Source organism: Babylonia areolata, chromosome 6 (assembly GCF_041734735.1).
Source record: "Babylonia areolata isolate BAREFJ2019XMU chromosome 6, ASM4173473v1, whole genome shotgun sequence".
Taxonomy (NCBI): domain Eukaryota; kingdom Metazoa; phylum Mollusca; class Gastropoda; order Neogastropoda; family Buccinidae; genus Babylonia; species Babylonia areolata.
In genome coordinates, this window is record NC_134881.1 from 32,382,804 (window position 1) to 32,401,819 (window position 19,016).

At 44.3% G+C, this 19,016-nt stretch overlaps 1 protein-coding gene across 3 annotated transcripts in view; it reads right to left on the reverse strand.

Annotated features, from left to right (window-relative positions):
- Nucleotides 1-13,802, reverse strand: part of LOC143282945 (excitatory amino acid transporter-like) — a 93,900-nt gene extending 80,098 nt beyond the window's left edge. For 2 of the 3 annotated variants that reach the window (XM_076588853.1, XM_076588848.1), the window contains exon 1: nucleotides 13,585-13,802. The gene's annotated coding sequence lies outside the window, so the exon portion shown is untranslated. Of the gene's footprint in view, nucleotides 1-12,505; nucleotides 12,525-13,584 lie in introns of those variants that run through there. The other variant, XM_076588850.1, reaches the window with a different exon arrangement.
- Between the last annotated feature and the right edge of the window lie 5,214 nt (nucleotides 13,803-19,016).

Consider the following 19,016-nt stretch of genomic DNA (forward strand, 5'->3'; position numbering starts at 1 on the left):
GTGTGTGTGTGTGTGCGCGCGCGTGCGTGCATGTGTGTGTATATGTGTTTGTGTGTGTGTGTGTGCGCGCGCGCGCGCGCTGTCTGTGACTTTTACAACTCTGATACAGCATTGTACGAACTGCTGCCCATTAAAATGAACAAGGTAAAGCTGCTTGTTCCTTAGTGTCAGGCAGTAAACGATACCTTCTCTTCTTAACTCCCAGTCAAAATGGCAACGACACTGGATGAATGAAAACAAAAGAACGAATCCGTGTTATCTAAAACCCTGATGAATACAAGAATAAATCGGGTTATTCGGGGACTTAGAGCTAAGTAAATATTTTAAAAAGGGCTTATCATGTTATGTAATTGTTACCTTACGATTAAAAAGAAAAGAAAAACGAAACAACACAAGCAATCAAAATTAATGACAAAGATCGGTTAAATAAAAGTTCGCTGAGGCTTTATTTATTTATTTATTTATTTTCATTTATTCTTTTTATTCAAGGGCAGAGTGCGGGGAGCGCAAATTCTTCAGGTGGTCTGATTTATGGGCAAAATTCGATCACATGAAATAAATACATTTGCTTCTTTGTGAAATGTGAACGACAAGCCTCGTAGTCGATGGAGCATCAGACTTCCCTGTAAACTGATCAGAATACACACCGTGGCTGTGATTAAGACAGAAAGAAAGAACAAGAAAGAAAAGACGACAAGACGTGTTTATTTCAGGAAACCCCGTCAACAAAGACAGAAAGAAAGGAAGGGGAGAAGAGAAACACAAAAGGCAAATACACAATGAATCAACGCTTAAATCGCCATTCGTTCTACTGTCCAGAAAGGACGCATGATGCAGAAAAAGAATAGGCGACATGGAAGTTTGTCTACTGAATGTGTCAGGTACAGCTGAAATGCATGTCCCTTTTTTTCTCCTTCAATGGTACTAATACAAAAATTTAGTTTCTTTGTTGTGGTGGATTTGGCCTTCTTCGGTTCTAACGAAGTTTTTGTTGTTGACCTTTTTCCACACATCAACCTGGTTTGACGTGAGGTTTTTTCTGCAGCGATGCGTCATTGTCGCGGAGTATTTCAAAATGAATCATAAAATACAGGGACAGGGCGGCAGCTGGGTGCACGTTTTTGCTATGAAGGTCAACATACAATTCATATCTGATATAAACAATTATCTCATTTAAAAGGATTCAACTATATTGTATTAATTATTCAAATGTCAGTGCACAACACAGCATCAATGATCGACCCTTCTGCTGCCACTGATACAAAAGCTAAAAATTCTGAAATGTTTCCTGTCTACTCGACTACATTTCGCACATTGAAACGATCTAAATCATCAAGAGACAAAACTTGGTTAATCTTTCAGACCACAAATGTGTTATGCCTTTAGCCACATTTGGGGGAAAAAAAACACTCCTTTGGTTATGGTGTTCCCTTTGAAGGACATCCACTTGCTCATTCTATCAATCAGCAAGATATTAACGTTTTCTCTTCACTGTTGTTTCTGTCGACATGATTTTTTCCTTTATTTATATGTCTGACTGGAAAAGGGTAGCTACGCCCACTCACAATACAACCTGTAGCATTAATAATTAATATCTACAGCAGACGTCAAGTTTGCTTTACCAAATACTGCCAGGATAATTTTGAGGTTTACACGTCTGGTCAAACAGCAGATGTACGCTTAGTAATATCACTCCTGTCCATGTAATTTGCCGCTATCATTGGACCAAAATTTCCAGTTGTCTTGTATAAACAATCTGACTAACACACACACACACACACACACACACACACACACATCACTGACTGGTCATGTAGAGACAACTGAACAGAGGCGACCAGGACAGCTACTGAGATGAGATGGGAGAGTAGAGATAGAGGAAGACATGGGGTGCAGAGACAGAGAGAGAAGATATTGATCCAGCCACTTTTGTGGGGAGGTTCAAACACTATCAAATATTCACGATCTTCGCGTTCAAAATTTGCCGGTTCACAGCTCATGAAGAGTGAAGAGCAGAAAACGATTCTCCCTCTAGAGATGACACGGATAACGTGAAACTTCCTCCCCCACCCCCACTCGGTCACTCTCCCTCCACCCCACCCCCGTTCCCAGCTCCTTCTCGCTAGTCTTTTCATGCCAAGCACTAAACTCCATGCGCATGCGCATGCCCACAGAACCAATGTTTCAATCACGTGGGCTTTGAACATGAAATAACCCCTGTCCCTTCTTATCCTGCCAAGCTGCAAAAACCGTGCAGACCTCAAAAAGATTTTATTATGGTTTGGGGGTACAGTAATGCAAAAACAAAACAAAACGACTGCCTGGCTCGAAACACAAAACAAAACCACAACAAAAAATGCACTTCTTTCAAAACAATCACCAGACACAATCTTCAAAATGAATGTCACTTGAAAGTGAAAATACGTTTAACTGGAGCAAGGACTTCCCAAGTTTCACAAAAACACCCCCAAAAAACAAAAACAAAAACATCAACAGTCAAGCAAAGAATGTACTCTGAATAACCCGGGCTTCAACTCAGCTCATAATCCAGACAATTGCTGCTGTTATTGGCGATATCAGAGGAATGCAGGGAGGAAGAACAGCTGCCAGTGGTCCATTGCACAGCAACACGGTCCTTTAAGACAAACGCCCACATCTTAGAAGGTCGTATAGGATGGCTTTGAGCACAAACATCGCAAGGTGCAACAACGACATAAAATTCTTCTTCACAGACTACTACCCACGGTCATTTTCTGAAAACTGTACAGCGCTTACCTATCCTGGACATTGGACGTCTAGGTACTACGCATATCAACTTACGCCCTTGTTTCTGGAATGGGAAGAACTATGTTAGTATGGGTATTTTTCACTAGCAATCATATTTGTATGGACATTTTCATTCACTTAACATGTCCATGCACATTATCAATGATCTTGTCTACTTCTCAGATGATGTTGCTGCTCCGATCGCGACATATTTTTTTGTGCAATGTGTTGTGTCCACATGTATTTCTTATGCAATGTGCTGTCCACTAGCATTTTATGCAATTTGTTGTCCATTTGTATTCTTCATGCAATGTGTTGTCCACTTGTATTCTTCATGCAATGTGCTGTCCACTTGTATTCTTCATGCAATGTGCTGTCCACTTGTATTTTATGCACTGTTGTCCACTTGTACTCTTCGTACAATGTGTTGTCTACTTTTTTATGCCATGAGCTGTCCACTTCCATTTTATGCAGTGTTGTCCACTCGCATTTTATGTAATGTGTTGTCCACTTGTATTTTATGCAATATGTTGTCCACTTATTTTGGTTATTTTTCAAAGACATATTATCTCCATAGCTCTTTTATCGTGCTATTTCAACAGTCACTGTCAAAGTAATAATGACCCGACAGTAACACCATCTGTGCACATTTTTGTTCCAATGGTTTATTCCAACTATATCATCGAAATAAAATGCTGAATATATTTTCCTCTTTTTCTTTTTTTCTGTTAGTAACTGACAGTTTTAACTGTTCTGTTCTAATTTTCAAAAGCCTTTTTCAAAAGCCTTAGAAAATGACTGGATTTCAGATTAAACATTTAAACAAGCCTAATGCCATAATAAACCCGAGCTTCTGTGCCTGTTGGAAATAAGCTACAATACAAGAAAACACAGGCGTACAGCATGTAATTCTATACAAGGACAATTTGTGGGTGGAGGACGAGGGGGTATCAAATCTAACTGCGGCATCTGGCGTGCTTGGCCTCTATTGTGTATCGCTGGTAAACCGTGTTATTTTTGTATTGCCCTGCAAAGGTTTCAATTTATGAAAGTTAAGATCTGAATGATAAGAGACAAGACATAACACTAAATACCAACCTTTAATTAATATTTCCATCTGTCTTCGCCTTCCACCGTAGAAGCATCGTAATGTCACAAATAACAGTTCGACAAAGTGTAACGTGTCTTTCTATATTTCTAATGTTATCAAGTTTACCATTAACTGCTGAAAGAACTGGCAGTTACGCTTCGGAAGGTCCAGCTACGAACCTGTAAGTAGGGTTTCAACAGCACCCACACATGATTATGAAAACCTATCAGATTAACTGCACCTCAAACGATAGTGCCCAACAGACTAAACACAACCGTGAAGGACATGGCTTGCACCAGTGATAAATGTTCTTTTCCTTCCCACAAGAACTGAACTGGTGACAAGTTGGTTTGTGAAGGTAGTCTTCAGTCGAGATGAAACCATAACCCGGGAATGTCACATATGCTACGTGTACTGACAGCACTCACAAATGATAACTCGTGTTCAGATGTCAAATTCGTGGTTTGCAATTCTGTCAGCCATAAAGGGACAATCATAAGGGGGTGGGAAAGAGAGGAGTGAGTGGGATGGAGAGGGAAAGGGGAAGGGAGGGGGGGGGGTGCTCATCGCACGGAAGAGGGAGGTACCCATTCGACAGAAACCCTAGAGTTTGGATGTCGGCAAATTGACAGAAATCGGACAAATTGGGGGAACGCCCTTCCCCATCACACCCCGCCACAGCGAATTAACCGGGTCCTTCCGCCCTGAGGACGAGTAACAACTATTTGTTCTCAGTTCCGTCGAGTATCAATGGTATCCACGCGTTGAGGGTTACACCCAGGTCATGCCCATCAACCGTTCAGCCGTGTGGTGTGGACGGTACGTTTGGATGAGGAACGCTTGCAACCAACGGTCTTCCGTTTGGAGTTCCGGATCCCATTATATTTAATGTGGCGCTGTGACACTGACCGTGGTGGCAGCTTACCGCCGACCGTCAGTGTCGTTTGCCACGAGCTGATCTCTCCAGTTTTTGCCAAGAGTCCATAGTTACTTCATGGTCTGTATGCGTTGAATAATACTGTGTGTGTGTGTGTGTGTGTGTGTGTGTGTGTGTGTGTGTGTGTGTGTGTGTGTGTGTGCTTTCGTTCATGTGCATGCATGGTTACTTCATGGTCAAAAGTGTGTTGAATAATACTGGAGTGTGTGTGTGTGTGTGTGTGTGTGTGTGTGTGTGTGTGTGTGTGTCTGTGTGTCTGTATGTGTGTGTGTGTACGGGGGGTGTATATGTGTGTATGTGTGTAGGGGTGGGTGTGCGTGCGACCTGGTTGCGTAAGTCTATGTATGTTGAATAATGCTGTTGGGTAGGGGTGCGGGGGGCGGAGTGTGTATGGGGAGGAGAAGTGAATAGCCAAGTGTGTGTGTGAGTGTTAAGACGGAGAAGTCGTGCCAAGTTTGGAAATGATTATGTGAGCGACACAGGAAGCGTATTGGCGTACGTACGTTTGTTCATGTGTGCATTTCTTTTTGTCACTTTAAAGCAGAAAGTCTCCTTTTCTTAGAATCGATTTTTCTGAAAAATAAGGAAAGGAAAATGAAGGTGGGGTGAAGGAAAATTGAAAGGTAAAACAGGAAGGGAAGAATAAAAAAAATAAAAAAAATTTTAACCCCCCCCAAAAAAACCCAAAAAAACAGAAAACACTTTTCAGTGATAGAAAGATAAGAAAAGACAGAGAAGAAACAAAAATAGAAGGAAAAAGCGAGTTCCCAACAGTCCATAAAGCAAAGACTGCCCGTGTCCCATGGCTTTGAGCCCCCCTCCCCCTAACCTCCCCCCACCCCCCTATTCCCCACTCCCCTCCTCCAGTAATAAGGGCAACTCGTTTGACGATCTCCGTTGTCATGATAACGAGCGTAAAATGTCGTTGCTACCAAAGCTGTATGGCGTGAAGAATACGCTGGCATACAAGCACGATCAGATACGAAACGTAAAAATTCGTTCGCCAGGATTCTCGCACACGTAGGCCACACACACACACACACACACACACACACGCTGGACGGTACCACGTTTAAAAACGAAGCAATGCAAGCAAGCGCGCACTTTCTGGCTGTATATGATTCGGTCGTAGAACAAACACAGTGCCCATCTCGTCCCTCCTTCTGATCATACCACCCCCCACCCCAATCCTCCTAAACCTCTACAAGGAAACAAGGTTTTTCGTTGCGAGGCATCGACCAAGTTTCTAGATGATGACTTCATTAGTACATCTCCATGGAAACTGGGCATTTTCCACTCTTCTCCTCCCCCTCACACCCCTCTCCTTTCCTCCACCCTACGTCCAACACCCTTCACCTCGCCCCCCTCTCCTCCAACCCTTCCACCCATCATCTTTTCCCTCACCCCTTGATGACTGCCCAGGAATCATGATCCCGTGTGCACGATAGTGAAGTGTTGTACGTGAGGAGAGGGACTGTGTGTCACAGGTCATTCTGGATGAAAGGTTGATGGCTGCAAGAACAGCGGCAACACAAAAGGAGACAAGCTGTGATTGCAGCACACGGTAGTTATTGCCGCCGCTATTGCTTCTGTTGCAGCTGAACGATGGACGGAACAGGTCCTTCTCTGTGCTTTCGAAAATCCTTCCACTGACAACGGAGGGTGGTGGGGAAGGGGTAAGGAGAAGAAAAGGGGTGAGGAGGGGTGAGGGGGTGAGAGAGACACAGAGATGATCAGCCCTAAAGAGAAAGAGTGACATTGGGACAGAGAATCGTAAGTGATAGAGCGATAGAAGCTGAGTTAGGTCTGCCGCTGTTTTTATCTGTACATCACAACATGACAGGTTGCACCGTTGTCCCGCTGATGTATATATCTGTTCATGTAATAACTCTGTCACACTGTGTCTGCCGCTTGTCAAAAGCTGCACGAAATGACTGCACAATACGAGGCGGCCATTTCTGGTGAGCATTATTACATGAAGATTTGTTTCATGAGAAGGGAGACACTGACGTACACTGTGGACTCATCCTCTGATCAGAGAGAGAGACGTAGTTGGGGGCGGGGGTATGGGGGGAGCTCTAGATATCTGGCTAACAGCAACACACACAGAGACACACACACACACACACACGCACGCACGCACGCACGCACACATACACACACAAGCGCGCGCGCTTAATCAAGAAGTGACAAATCTCTGCGAATCTACCGCCCAACTAATTAGGAAACAATCCTTGCTATCTTTCATAATACTACAGAAAACATGTAGGCTCGCACAATGGTCTGCCACGAAGACGGTTTGGCCAGAGCAACAGGTTATCGCCCGCTCCATTTTAATAACTTCTATCTGAACAATATTCGCACTTCAGAACAGGCAGTGCATTACATATCATGTGATGGGTTTGTGTATTTTGTATTGTATTACTCTTTAGGGTGGCTTGCAAAAGCCACCCTTCCCAGCATCTTCACCATCCTGATGCAGTCCCAGCTTCGCTGGGCTGGACACGTGGCGCGCATGCCAGACCATCGGCTGCCCAAAAGGCTCTTCTATGGCGAGCTGCAACAAGGGAAGAGATCACACGGAGGTCAGAAGAAGCGCTTCAGAGATACTCTGAAAGTCTCTCTGAAAGCGTTTGATATCAACCCTGACTCCTGGGAGGAATCTGCAGCGGACCGTGACAAATGGCGCGCTGCTGTGCGCAAAGGTGCCAAGTTGTGCGAGGCCAACAGGACTGCTGCTGCTGTTCAGAAGAGGCAGGCCAGAAAGTCACGGGCAAACAAGCTCCCTGACAATGATATGCCTGTCTTTGTCTGCCCCAACTGTCAGCGAACATTTCGTGCGCAGATTGGACTATTCAGCCATCTGCGCACTCACAGATAGATTCATGAGCATCCCCCCCCCCACCACCACCACCCTCCCCCCATCCCCCAGCTGGATGACAACGATGGTCATCATCGATCTCGATGGACACACACCACCACCACCACCACTCTTTTGTCACAAGATTTATCTGAAATTCGGGTTGCTCAACCCAGACTGAGCGCGTTGTTGCAATGCAGCGCCACTTTTCTTCATACTTGCATGTGTATTTACTTTCCTATCAAGGTGGATTGTTTCTACAGAACTTTGCCAAGGACAACCCTTTTCTTGCCTTGGGTTATTTTACGTGCACAAGGTGCAGGCTACAAACGGGACCTCAGTTTATCGTGTCATCAAAATAACTAGCGTCAGGACCACCACTGAAGGTCTAGTGGAAGGATTCGAACCGGTGCGCACAGATTCTCTCGCTTCCTAATTGTACTGTATTTTTTCTTTTTTGTCACAACAGATTTCTCTGTGTGAAATTCGGGCTGCTCTCGCCATGGAGAGCGCGTCGCTACACTGAGAGCGCCACCCTTTTTTTTTTTTTTTTTTTGTATTTTTTCCTGCGTGCTGTTTTATTTGTTTTTCATATCGAAGAGGATTTCTCTACAGAATTTTGCCAGGAACAACCCTTTTGTTGCCGTGGGTTTTTTTAACGTGCGCTGAGTGCATATTGCACACGGGACCTCGGTTTATCGTCTTATCCGAATTGCGGACGCGTTACCACTAGGCCACCATTCATATTTGTATGCGTCAGCCTCTGTGTGTGTGTGTGTGTGTGTGTGTGTGTGTGTGTGTGTGTGTGTGTGTGTGTGTGTGTGGCTGAGGACTGCTTCAAGGTACTTCCCTGATCCAGAATAGTGCTCAAGTGCAGACATACATTCATATATGCTTGAAAAGAAAAACATTTCCTTTGCAGCAACAAGAACACACACACACACACACACACACACACACGCACACACATTAAACCGTTTCGCATGTGTGCATATACACAAAAAAGTGCAGTAGACAATTTACAAATGAAAATACACATTGTGTGGTGGGGGAGGGGACGTGAAAAACTGTCAATGGAGAAGCATGGAGCTGAGAAAGGGATATAATTTTGTTTCCAAACCCATTTTGAAAATTACCCACAGATTTCGTGGCGAACATGTCAAATGACACACATGACTGGCGAACAAAGCCTGGACGCTGTACATGTACATTCGTGTGAATACGGAATCCAAACCATAGCAACTGACGAACGTTCAAGACAGAATATTCACACACACACACACACACACACACACACACACACACACAATTATGCTCTATGAAAGGCACGAGCGCGCATGCACTGTCGGAAGGAGAGGGGGAAGAGGGGGTGGGAGAAAGAAAAGGGAAAAATGGACAATAACCTCTCTGCTCATTACCGATACCCTACCCAGCACCAAACACCCAACAACACAAGAACGACTAAACAAGAGGTGAGAGACAGACAGACGGGAAAACAATGTGAAACCAGAAACGAACACAGAAGCCCTGAACGTCAATGCACATTTTATAGCCCCGCATTCACCCCACCACCTGTGTTAACCTAATTCACACTTGTTTTCATCTCAGTGACCGAATAACGTAACCGCTGTGTTAACCTAGGCGTCACGGTTAGTGTTCACAACGACAGCAGCACGGCACCCAAATGATTGCTAAATGTGGTGCGCCTGAGAACTCGTGCCATCAGTAAAAACAATCTGTGGATGTTCACATGAACTGAGGTCTCGTGTCGGTCAATGTGGCGGATGCTCCACTCCTCATGTTTCTCACTCCGTGTGGATGGGTGCGTGGGTGGGTGAGTGGATGGGTAAATCGGTGGGTGGTTGGGTGACCTAAACGGCACCAGTTTCCCTAACTCGGCTGATTGGCTGATAATTGGCTTCGCTGAATGACAGCTTCCTGGGTGAATTGCATCTCTCTCCTGGCCAGATGGAAGATAGGCTATCTGCTAGGTGAATGGAAGTTCCTGTGCGAACGGCAGATCCCCCCTAGGAAGTAGGCGGATTGTGATTCACTCCTTTGTGAATGACATAATCTCCAAGGAGAATGACATGTAACCAACGAGAATGGCATTACTCTTCTTTGTGAATGAACGATCTCTCCAAGGTGGATAATCTCTCCTATGACAAGACATGTTTATTTCAGGAAACACTGGGGGGGTACATGAAAATGTGACATTATTTCATGTAACTAAAACAAAACATGAAACATTTTGCATTGTGCTAACACGAACTGCAATGGCCATATCAACTGATCGGCTGAGATACATTTAATACATCTGGATAAAAAAAAAATCTATGCATTTATTAAGATACATGTCGAATGGCATATCTCAGCTTTGTAAATGACATATACTTTGTACCTGAATAACAATCTCTGCTCATCTTCTCTCTAAAGTGAATGATGAGATTCTTTGAGATGAATGTGATCTATCTCTTGGCAGATTCTTAAGTGAAAGACATCTCTTCCAGCTGAATGACAGATCTCTCCAACGTGCAATACCGATCTCATATAACAGGTCTCGTGCTGGTGAACATCTTCCGGGTGAATGACACTCTTTTCTTTTTGAAGAATGAAGGATCTCAACAAGACGGTTCACAGATCTCTTTTCACCTTGATGAATGGCGTGTGGGGTTTTTTTCTTGGTGAATGGCAAATCGCGCGTTGATGAATGGCAGTTCTGTTCCAGGTGTATCACAGATCTTTCCAATGGGTGAATGACGGAACTCTTCCAGGTGAATGTCAGGTTTTCTCCCAGGTGTATGTCAGATCTCTTCCAGGTAAATGGCACATCTCGCCGGGGTGAAAGACCCATCTCTTCTTGGCGAATGACAGATCTCTTCCAGGTAAATGATTTCTTCAAAGAATGACACATTTCTTGGTGAATGACAGACACATTGGTGAAAGACAGATCTCTCTCTCTCTCTCTCTCCCTCTGTGTGTGTGTGTGTGTGTGTGTGTGTGTGTGTGTGTGTGTGTGTTCACACTCCAGATGATTTATGCAAACAGGCAATAACCCTTACAGCTCTTTCTAAAGGGTGAAAAACAAACAAAAGCAACCCGAGAGAGAGGGGGGAAGGGGGAGTGGGGAGAGAGGGAAAGAGAGGATAGTAAAAACGACAAGGTGAGAGAGAGGAGGGGGGAGAGTGAGAAAGTGAGAGGACGTGGGGAGGGGATAAGAAAGATCGAGAAGATGGAAAGGAAAGAGTGTGAGAGACAGAGACAGACAGAGGGAGATCGAAAGGGAGGAAGGGAGATGGGGGAAAAGCTTGGAAACATTGAGAGGAGAGAAAGGAGAAGAACCAGTAAGGAACAGAGTGAGGAAAAAATTGAAGGATGGACGGAAAGACAGAAAAGACAAAGTGAGAAAAAGAGAGAGGAAGGCAAACAAAAAAAAAAAAAAAAAGAAAAGAAAAAGAAATAAGAAAAAAAAGTACTATACCTAATGATGAGAGTTCGCTGCTATTACAGTCCCACAAGAATGTGACACGCTACAATGATAATGAAGTGTGCCAATGGAAATACTGAGCCCGGGTACAGCATCCCCTTTCGTGAGATCTCCCCTTAGGGGACCCCCCCCCCCCTCTCCAGTCCTCCCTCCCCCCGGCTGTTCAAACATGTGTACGCACGCCCCTTCCATTGAAGTGATGCACGTTTGCTTCACGCAAAGAATGCGCTTGTCATTAGGTGAAGGCGTTTACAAAACAGAACAGCCGACATTGGGCCAAATGGAAAAGAGATGTTGAAACAGACCTGCCTGCAGCTGTTATGACGTAGTTCTGTAAATGTTGTCTACCTTCGGGTGACGGTACCAGGGTGAGGGTTGGTGGAGTTTACATTCCACAGCTTTATCACCTAACAATGGGAAATGGAGATGTGGGGGTACGGAGTTGGAACGTTACAGAAAACAGTGGGAACCTTGAGTTGTTGAAACAGCAAACAGGGTTTACAGAAAAACCGCGGGACTCAAGAGTCGTCGAGACAATCAGTTGTAGGATTTTGTAGAAAACTGAAGGAACAGATATGTTAAAACAACTGGCTAAGAAAATGCATACAGATAAACGAAGGAACGGAGAGCTGAGGTAACGTGGCTACGACGAACAGAAAACTGTGAAGAAGTCTTTACCGTCCAATGGCTCTGTATTCCAATTGATTTGTTTGTTGACTGGTTGTCTGTGTGTGTGTGTGTTGCTTTTCCGGTGAACTATGGGGACGCGGACAAGGTACCATTAAGGGCCGCACTATCTGCCATAGGAATGTCTTAAAAGTAATAAGCATTTTAAAATCTTTATTTAAAAAAATGAAGATTTGAGTAACTATCACCTATTTTCTGACGTGTATCAGTCTGCTTACTTTTCATATCGATGTCATCACCCGGATCACAAGAAAGCAACATTTGTAACACTAAGTTTTGGTTAAATTCCACAAACGTGAATGGAATATATTTCATATCAACATTATGTTTACGTTTAAATTCACCAAAAGAAAACAGTGACAATTTTCAAGCAAAAAGTGCGCAATACTGCATATTCCTTAGTTGACCCATGCTTTGCGCTTAATGAAAAGCCCATGATGTGCAAACAGACACAGGCACAAGTACTTGCGTACCATACAAATGTTTTCAGTTATTGAAAAAAAAAGGTTTTACTGTGACCAACACTTGGAGGAGGGGAAGGGTTCTTTCCTTGCATTTGGCAAAACCAATAAACACCATCCCTTCATTTTTCTAATCTAGAATTGTATTCATATTTCAAACTTTATCTCATGGTAACATTTCAACACTTCTTTTTAAAATCAGAAAAAAATGATTTACCTTACCCTGTATCCTGAGTCAGTACCAATACTCAGACTCTGAAACACGGCTATTTTCTCCAAACGATGCACACCTCTTTTACTATTTTCAAGTCACATTTTTATTCCTTCAAATGTAAACGAACAGGTTTTAAGTTGGGTTGTAAAGCACATTTTCTTGTATAAGGCAGCTCATTTTTCAAAATGGTCAGCGTCGGTTGACTGCGACGATTCTCTCTCATGTCCAATCCTCTCTCTGTCTCTCTCTCTCTGCACAGAGAGAGAGAGAGAGAGAGAGAGAGAGAGAGAGCTTCAAATGTATAATCTACCTGTGGAACCTAACTACACCTGGTTTTTGTAACAAACCACTGGTGTGTTTGCCCCCTCCTCTCCCCCTACTCCGCACTGGACTTAAAACCCCTTCTCTTTTTTCGGCCCTACCCTCCCCCCTGAATCAACAAAGAAGGGCCACCCGTCAATTCGCGCTTTCAGTGAGAAAACTGGACAGCAACAGTTCAGATACAGAAAAGGGAACACTGTTCCTGAGCAGTAAAACACAGTCTTTCCTTCACTGAAATAGGAAGTCAACACACTAAGACAACACAAGGTGACTCGCTTCGAGTCGGGTGTAACTGGAGACATGAACACACCAGTGCCAGTCAGTGCTTTTTCAATCTCATTCCTTGGGAGGAGGGTTCTCTGCTCTTTTACTGCCGCTTTTCACCCCACTTGCAGCAAAACAACCCACCCACCCCACTAAAATCCCCCTCCTGTCCCTCCATCCCCCGCCACACACAGCTGATCCTTCTCCTCCTGTGAGGAAACTATGAAAATCACAAAGAAGTACAATTAGTATGGACAGAAGTTAGCCACATGACGCTGTTTCAGTGTTTGCCATGCAACTTGACCAAGATTTAACGTGTGTTGAACTGGCGAGTCATGTTTCACTGACAATGAGGGCCAGTGGGTGCGTGGAGAGAAAACACTTTGAAACAGCGTGAAAGAAAGCGCTGTGCATGTGTGTGATCAGTAGCAAAATCTTTAGCCAGCCCTCCTGTCACACAAAAACGTATTGAACAACTAGCGTTTTGATGCACTTACCTTTCACAACGCGTACTCAGCTCGGTGATTCTGACAAAGTGCAAGTCGAGTCCCCTTCGGAATCTGCCACGGCGTCTTTCAGAGTGCAGAGATGGCCGCTGGTAAAAACCCGAAGCCCGAAGAAAAAGGGGACACACTTCCACTGCAGGCAAACAACACAACAACACGGCGCGCGGTCCCTCCCTCTCAACTCTCCAGCCCTGCAGGCGCTGTGCGTGAGTGAGAGACCAGCAGACGACAGCAAGCGAAAAAGCCGCGAAAAACACGTTCGGCAGCTGTGCATGTGACCACAGACAGACCAATCACAGAGCAGATTCCTGTCATGAATGGGGAACGAGTGACAGTGAAAATGGCTTGGGAACAAACTCGTGACTGAGACTTTATTCTCATTTTCAGGCTGCCGTTCATTCTTTCTGTTCCACCACAACAAAGAAGTCGGTTAACAGATTATGAAACTTTGACTTTGTTACAAGTTTATGGAAACAGCATTCGGTGATGAAGCTGTGTAGTGTGATAAAAATAAAAAACAATCCGTTATCACTATAGGAATATGAATGGTTTTGGAAGAAGCAGTGTGGTGGAGGTGTGGAATGGTAAGGGGGCTGTTGGCGGGGCGAGGGGGTGAGGGGTGGTGTTGATTTACATACTGATAACCACGTGCACCACAGAACAAAGCAGCCATGGGCCCTATCGAGTTCCAGTGTGGTGTCAGTGCACAGTCGGAACCAGCAATTATGTTTAACACATGTTGCCAGACCTTTCTGTCCGAGTCTGTCTGTCTCACACGATGCACACGGGCGCAGAATCTCTTACACACACACACGACACACACACACACACACACACACACGCGCGCGCGCGCGCGCGCGCGAGCGAGCGCGTACATGAGCGAGTGCAACGTTATCCCAGTACTCTCTCTCTTCTGTCTCTCCCTCTATCTCCCTCTCCCTCTCTCTCATAGTATGCATACACACGCACGCACGCAACCTCACAAGTATAAACACACACACAATTTGCCGGACCCGCCGCCTTCCCAAACAGTGCACACACACACACACATCCATTCACGCACTCGTGGAGTGCGGCTTTCAGAAACAAACTCATAAGCATCTATAGACTAGCAGGAAACAAAACTGTATTTGAATAGAATAGAATACGTATTTATTACCAAGTGTACCGGGGTCACAAGGAATATTGGGGGGTGGGGGGGGGGGATAGTACCGTGATAACAAGGTACGAACATAACTGAATCGAAAATCATACACAAACACAGATACAGTAGAAATTAGGATTCATACAAGTGCATATCAATATAAAAACTTGTGCATACTCACATATGCACGCCGCACTGCGCGCGCGCACACACACACACTCACATGCGCGCGCGCGCACACACACACACACACACACACACACACACACACACACACACACACACACACACACACACACACTCACACACACACACCGTCACACACACACGTTTAAACAGAAGCTGCATATTACATGTGGATGGGGCTGACTTGTGACTAGATCTTCAGGTAGATGGTTGTTGATTGTACAATTCTAGTTTTTTTTTAACAAAGAAGACAGAGGGCGTAAACACAATACATAAAATGGACTTACTACTGTACATCTAGTCATGGAGGTGCCATGACCTAATCGGCTCTGATCACACATCGAACATGATTTGAGGCCCCCGTTTTGGTCTGTTGTTAAGTCTGTCTCGGCATGTAAAGGCACTTTTCACACAGTGGATGTGAAACCACTGCCCCAGTGGCCGTGGAAGCTACTGATGAACCTCAACCTTCAACCTAACATCCAGCCTTCTGGGTCGAAATGAAAAATGGGGGAGGGGGGGAGCAAACAAAAGAACAAAGCAAAACAATGAGATGAAAATATTCAGTTTCATTTTCAGTTTATCAAGGAGGTGTCATTGCGTCCGGGCAATTCCATAAACACTGCACCACATCTGCTTGGCAGATGACTGACCAGCAGCATAGCCCAATGCGCTTTGTCAAGTTAGTGCATGCATGTATATTTGTGTACCTATCAGAGTGGATTCCTTCTACATAATTTTTCCAGAGGACAACACTCTCATTGTCACGATATTCACAATAGCAAAATATTTGGAACAGAATAAACATGCACAGAACGTACTAACCATACGCACTTTCGTACAAAAAAATGATAAAAGCCATGAGTAAACTCTCTCTCTCTCTCTCTCTCTCTCTCTCTCTCTCTCTCTCTCTCGCTCTCGCTCTCGCTCTCTCTCCCTCTCTCTGTTTGATTCTATCCTCTGCAAGATATATCACTGTGACATAGTCGATTCAAATTGTTTTCTACATTCAGACAATTCAGGCCCTACGCCAATATAGAAACATGATTAAGAAATATATTTTGCGAAATGTTACCTGTCGAGAGTCAGACTAGGGTTATTCACATTGAAACCTCATAGATTAAGATTATCATGTTCTGAAAGACATGAAAATGTGTTTTTCTTTTTTTTAGCCCTAATGCATGAGAAACTGAACTCAATTTCCATGACCATATCACACAAATCTTAGAGAACAGCATATACAAAATGATTTTTAAACCGGTCCCAGTGTATTCAAGTCAAATCGTTACGACTGTTTGCAGCTACGATTATGAAAAAGTGCCATTCACTTCCCTGTTTCATGTCAAAGGCTTTCACCCACACTGAGAAACTGGTCTTTCTCATAGTGAATAAAGCATGCTTACACTCCTCGATATCTGTCTCCGCCTGTCTGCCTCTGCCTCTCTCTCCCTCTTTCTATCTGTCTGTCTGTCTGCCTGCCTGTCTGTCTGGTGTGCGTGTGTGTGTGTGTGTGTGTGTGTGTGTGTGTGTGTGTGTGTGTGTGTGTGTGTGTGTGTGTGTGTGTGTGTGTGTGTGAGTGTGTGTGTTATTCTGTCTCTCGCCCACTAGTTGTGCGTTTTCTCCAGTTCTGCATGCCGCTCCCAACCCCGCTCTTCATTCCCTGCTGCCATTTGCCTCCCTTTCTCAAAGCGATGGATGTTTACTTTATTGTGTCCCTGAAACCAAACCATTTATCTGACTTATAAAACTTTCATGATGTCCTTCATTTCGATGGAGTGTCAGGCCATCAAAAAATTGATTTGGAGATTTACGAAAATATTTGATATCGTACGTACTATCGTTAATGGAAAAAGATCCTACAGTTTCCCTGTAGCTCCCGAACAAATCAATTGTGGGCCACCTGTTGCTGTTAACAGCGCTCGCGTGTGTTGTGTGTGTGTGTGTGTGTGTGTGTGTGTGTGTGCACTCTCTCTCTCTCTCTCTCTCTCTCTCTCTGTGTCTTCCCCCCATTTTCTCTTCCGTTTGCAAGAAAATCGTTCACACACACACACACACACACACACGTGCGCGCGGCGTGAACTGTGCTACCACAATCCACCCACCCGTTTACAAGGATAAAAATGAATATTCATCACCAAAAATTTTCTCGGCGAGATCTGCAGACATCACGGCTGTGAGGAAAATGTTACGCTTGTTGTGTCAATACATGGCAAGGGAGTGCAGATGCACCACAATGTGTCAACCCGTTTGCAATACTGCACCGAACAGCTGCACCAACACCTCACCTCACGGTGGCCCACTGAGCTTCCCATGACACGTTGCAGGCGGAGTACTCGCTGGCTTCCGAGTCAGGGAATGGTGTCATGGGTGAGACTCTGTTTTGAGTAATGCGACCCGCCTCCTAAACACACACACACACACACACACACACACACACACACACACACACACACACACACACACACATGCACACCCACCACCGCCCCCAAAATAAACAAACAGATAAATAACAACAACAAAAACACGAACATCTACATCAGTACATGTCTGCGTGGCTGGCCTCTCCTCCCATCCCACACCCCCTTCTCTATCTCCTTCACTCTCTCTCTTTACTTCGTCCCTATACCCCCATCTCTCCCTCTCGGCGTGCATACTGCCTTCATTCTGCTTTGTCTGTATTCTTTAGTGTATATATATATATATATATATATATATATATATATATATATATATATATATATTTCATTCTGTTTTGCAGGCATTCTTAAAAATTAAATTACCGAGTTTGATTCTGCAACCCATTTTTCGTTACCTCTCTCTCTCTCTCTCTCTCTCTCTCTCTCTCTCTCTCTCTCTATCTATCTATCTATCTATCTATCTATCTAAACATAATCAAGAACCCTGTTTTAAAAAAATTCTCGCAAAAGTCAGACTTGGTGTATCCCCATTGAAACCGCATAGTTTGAGATATTCAAAAAAGCGTGAAAATATGTGTTGCTTATTCTGTAAAGATGAACAAGAAACCGAACTCCATTTTATTTTGACATGCCCAGAATACAAAATCTCAGAGAACAGTATGTACCGAAGAAGTATCATGTGCGCCCCAATGCATTTAAATTGTCACTGTTGTTTGCAGATGTGAAGACACGCATTCCACTTTCTCTGTTCTTGTCCAAAGCCTTCACTCATAGAAACAAGTCTATCTTTGGTTAATGACGCATGATTACATACCAATCTGCCCATCTATCTTTTGTCTTTTTCTTCTTCTTTCTGTCCCCCCCCCCCCCTCTCTCTCTCTCTCTCTGTTTGTCCTTTCTCTCTTTTCTACCCTTTGTTTGCTTTACATATATTGGCGCTGTTCTTTAAAATGGATGTTAACACGGAAGCCCCCCCCCCTCCCGACCCTCTCCACCCCCACCCCCTTACCCCTGTTGTCACGGGCAGAAAGGCCTAAACAATAAACCATTCAGACTTCAGACTTCAGACTCTCTCTCTCTCGGCCGCCCCTTATTCATATGGGGCTATGGCCTTATTGAATAAACCATCTGAATCTGAATCTCTCTCTCTCTCTCTCTCTCTCTCTGTCTCTCTTCGCCCTATATTGAACAAACCATTTGAATCTGAATCTCTCTGTCTGTCTCTGTCTCTCTCTCTCTCTTTCTTGTCTTCTGTCTCCTGCCCACCTTCCCACCACCCCCTGGCACCTGTTCTGTCTCCCCCCCCCCTCCTCCCATCTTCCTTTCTCACGTATCTTCATCAGTTACATAATTATCGCCCTTTCTCATTCGCCATTAATTGTTTTTCAAGTACTCATGAGTTACTGATTCTGCTTTGTATTTTTTTTCTCCGTTTCCTCACACGCCCCTCCCCCAATCCCCTCCCTTTATCTTCACTCTGTGTTCCTTTTTTGTGATTCATTCTTTTTTCTTTTCTTTTTTTTGTTATTGTGATTCCTCCTTCCCCACCCTCTCCCCCCCGCTCCCCCTTTTTTTTTTCTTTGGTTTAAACAGTATTTTATTTGGAACATGTCACAATACAACACAGATATCGATGACCAGGACAACAAGAAAATCTTATATAAAAGTCCTGTCCT